Consider the following 4,821-nt stretch of genomic DNA (forward strand, 5'->3'; position numbering starts at 1 on the left):
TTTTTTATGGGTTTTTTTCAGAACTATTAAGGTGAATAAAATAAATATTTTCTTTTTATTAGAGACCAACATATTATAGTTTTGTATTTTTAGAGAATTTTTATAGACCTTCAATCGTGGATTTTTTTAAAGATTTTTTTCTTTGAAATACCTATAAATGGGGACATTTTTGAAGATTTTTTAAGACCTAAATTCGTGCATTTTTTATGGATTTTTTCAGAGGCCATCGGATTATAATCTTACCTTTTTATAGAATTTTAGTAGACCTTTAATCGTGGATTTTTTTAAAGATTTTTTTCATAGCCCAACAGACCTATAATCGTGGAAAGTTTTGAAGATTTTCGAAGAATTTTTACAGCATTTTTCATAGACCTATAACAGGGTCATAGCCGTGGAATTAACAAAAAGTTGTAAGACCTGTAATTGCGGATTATTTAAAAATTTGACCTAAAATCGTAATCTTTTAATTATTATTTTCTGTTTATTTTCATTGACCAACAGACCATAAATTCTGTTTTCTTTTTAATTTTTTTTCAGAACTTTTAAAGTGATTTTTTTAAGCATATATTTTTTATTAGAGGCCAACAGATTATATTTTTGCATTTTTAGATAATTTTTATAGACATTCAATCGTGGATTTCTTTAAAGATATTTTTTTCTTTGAAATACCAAAAGACCTATAAATGGGGAAATTTTTGAAGATTCCTTAAAACCTAAATTCATGGATTTTTTATGGTTTTTTTCAGAGGCCATCGGATTATAATATTATCTTTTTATAGAATTTCAGTAGAACTTTAATCGTGGATTTTTTTAAAGATTTTTTTCATAGCCCAACAGACCTATAATTGTGGATTTTTTTTTTGAGGTTTTCGTAGAATTTTTACAGCAATTTTTGATAGACCTATGATTGTGGATTTTAAAGAATTTTTTCGTAGACCCGCAGACCTATAATTGTAGAAATTTTTTGAAGATTGTTTTCAGACCTAATATCGTAAATTTTTTACAGAAATTTTTCGTAGACCCATGGTCTTGGAATTTTTTGAATTTTTTTCAGCCCCAATATCGTAAATTTTTTACAGAAATTTTTCATAGACCTATGGTCGTGAATTTTAAAGATTTTTTTTGTAGACCCGCAGATCTTTGTATAACTGTAGGAATTTTTGAATTTTTTTAAGACATATAATTGTAGAATTTTTACGGAAAATTTTCATAGACCTATAATCGTGGAATTTTTTGAAGATTTTTTTCAGACCTGATATCGTATTTTTTTACAGAAATTTTTCATAGACCGATGATCGTGGGATTTTTTGAAGGTTTTTTTCGACCTAATGTCGTAATTTTTTTACAGAAATTTTTCATCAAATGAATTTTAAAGATGTGTTTTTTTATTATCGAAGCTATTTTTGGGGATTTTTGAAAAAATATTATCCCAGACCTCGCAGATCTAACATCGTTCCAAGTTTCTCATTGTAGGGTATTAACGGTGTTTGTTTTTCGAAACCCAAAAGTGTCGTATTACAAATCTGCAGTGGTTAATACCCAATGGGTTGCCCCCCAACATGATAACGCGTCTTGTTCACTCAGTCCATTCAATCCCATTTATTTGTATACCAAATGTACACACACACACACATATATATGTATGCAAATTCATAAAAATTTTCCAAACCACACACACACACACACAGACATAAAAGTTCAGTTGTTTTGCAATGCTCGTAATGCCACCACATGAACTTATTTTGAAACCATTTATTTACTTGACTTTGCACATTGCATTGTCACACAAATAAGTATACGCTCCACTACCACACCCCCACACACACACGCACTCACACACGCAGTCACACATCCACACACCCGCACTTGTAAACAAGTCAGTCATGTCATTTAGCATCGAAGGAAAACCATGAAATGTAACCAAATTGAATACTCCTCACATTTTCCACAAGAACAACAATGGGCTAGCGCTGCTTGCATCCTGGCATGCCAAAGTAAGTATGTGTGTGTGCGTGCATTATATATCGCAAATGGTGTAAACTTTAATGGCTGTATGTATTGGTTGCTTGTTGTCATTGTACAATTTATATGTTATCAATCTGTTTGACATTAAAATGAAATCGTCCATGCAACTACAACTCGTAATTTTATATTAAGTGAAAAACAAGAATGGGGGTCAGGATAAGGAGGAGGAGAAGGGATGGGAAATAAATGAGATGAAAATGCATACACATGTATATATATGTGTTCACATATGAGAAGTACAAAGGAAAAAGTGCAACGATTTTATTTGTCGGAAAATCCTGGCTTGACCTCTTTCATAAAAAAACAGACCTATAATCGTGGATTTTTTTAAAGGATCATTTTCATAGACCAGCAGACCTATAATCGTGGATTTTTTAAAGAATCCTTTTCAAGGACCAACAGACTTAGAATCGTGGATTTTTTAAGGGATACTTTTCATAGAAAAATAGACCTATAATCACAGATTTTTTAAAGGATCGTTTCCATATATCCTTTTCATAGACCAACAGACCAATAATCGGGGATTCTTTAAGGATCCTTATCATAGACCAAGAGACCTATAATTTTGGATTTTTTAAAGGATCCTTCTCATAGACCAACAGACCTATAATCGTGGATTTTTTAAAGGTTCTTTTCCATTGAGCAATAGACCCATAATCCTCGATTTTTTAAATTATCCTTTTCATAGACCAAGAGACCTATAATCGCGGATTTTTTAAAGGATCCTTTTCATAGACCAAGAGACCTATAATCGTGGATTTTTTAAAGGATCCATTTCATAGACCAACAGACAAATAATCGTGGATTTTTTGAAGGATCCTTTTCAAAGACCAACAGACCAAAATTCGTGCATTTCTTAAATGATCCTTTTCATATACCATCAGACTCATAATCGAGGATTTTTTAGAGGATCCGTTTCATGGACCAACAGACCTATAATTGGGGATTTTTTAAATGATCCTTTACATAGACCATCAGACTTATAATCGTGGATTTTTTAAAGGATCCTTATCATAGACCATATCGTGGATTTTTTAAAGGATCCTTTACATAGACCATCAGACTTATAATCGTGGAGTTTTTAAAGGATCCTTTTCACAGACCAACAGACCTACAATCGTGAATTTTTTAAAGGATGCTTTTCATTGACCGACAGGCCTATAGTTGTAGTTATCTTTTTCATAGACCAACAGACCTATAATCGCGGATTTTTTAAAGAATCCATTTCATGGACCAACGGGCCCATAATCATAGATTTTTAAAGGATCTTTTTCATAGGCCAACAGACCAATAATCGTGGATTTTTTGAAGAATATTTTTCATAGCTCAACAGACCTATAATCGTGGATTTTTTAAAGGAACCTTCTCATGGAACAACAGACCTATAATCGTGGATTTTTAAAGGATCCTTTTCATAGACCAACAGACCCATAATGGTGAATTTTTTAAAGGATCTTTTTCATAGACCAACAGAGCCATAATCGTGGATTTTTTAAAGAATACTTTTCATAGATTATCAGACCAATAATCGTGGATTTTTTAAAGAATACTTTTCATAGATTATCAGACCAATAATCGTGGATTTTTTAAAGAATACTTTTCATAGATTATCAGACCAATAATCGTGGATTTTTGAAAGGATCCATTTCATATTCCAACAATCCTATAATCGAGGATTTTTTAAGGGATCCCTTTCATAGACCAACAAGCCTATAATCATGATTTTTTTAAAGGATCCATTTCATGGACCAACAGACCTATAATCGTGGATTTTTTAAAGGATCCTTTTCATAGACCAACAGACCAATAATCGTGGATTTTTTAAAGGATCCTTTTCATAGACCAACAAAACTATAATCGTGGATTTTTTAAAGGATCTTTATCATAGACCAACCGACCTATAACCGTTGATTTTTTAATGAATCCTTATCAGAGACCAACAGACCTATAATTGTGGATTTTTTAAAGGATGCCTTTCATAGACCAACATACCTATAGTCGTGTATTTTTTAAAGAATCCTTTTCATAAACCAACAGACCTAAAATCGTAGATTTTTAAAGGACCTTTTTCATAGACCAACAGACCTACAATCTTGGAATTTTAAAAGGATAATTTTCACAGACCAAGAGACCTATAATCGAGGATTTTTTTGATGGATTATTTTCCTTGAAAAACAGACCTATAATCGTGGATTTTTGAAAGGATCCTTTTCATACGCCAACAGGCAAATAATCGTGGATTTTTTAAAGGATTCTCTTCATAGACCAACAGACCTATAATCGTGGATTCTTTAAAGGATCTGTTTCACATGCCAACAGATCTATAATCGTGGATTTTTTAAAGGATCCTTTTCATGGACTAACAGACCTATAATCGTGGATTTTTAAAGATTGTTTTCATAGACCACCTGACCTATAATCGTGGATTTTTTGAAGGATCCTTCTCAAAGACCAAAAGTCCTGTAATCGTGGATTTTTTAAAAGATCTTTTTCATAGGCCAATAGAAATATATTCGAGGATTTTTTAAAGGATCCTTTTCATAGACCAACGGACTTGTAATCGTAGATTTTTTTTAAGAATTATTTTCATAGACAAACAGACCTAGAATAGTGGATTTTTTAAAGGATCCTTCTCATTGACCAACAGACATATAATCGTGGATTTTAGAGAGGATCCTTTTTATAGACCAACAGGCCCATAATCGAGAATTCTTTAAAGGATCCTTTTCATAGGCCAACAGATCTATAACCATGGATTTTTTAAAAGAATCCTTTTCATAGACAAGAAGACATAAA

This window comes from Musca domestica, unplaced genomic scaffold, assembly GCF_030504385.1.
Source record: "Musca domestica strain aabys unplaced genomic scaffold, Musca_domestica.polishedcontigs.V.1.1 62, whole genome shotgun sequence".
NCBI classification, from domain to species: Eukaryota; Metazoa; Arthropoda; class Insecta; order Diptera; family Muscidae; genus Musca; species Musca domestica.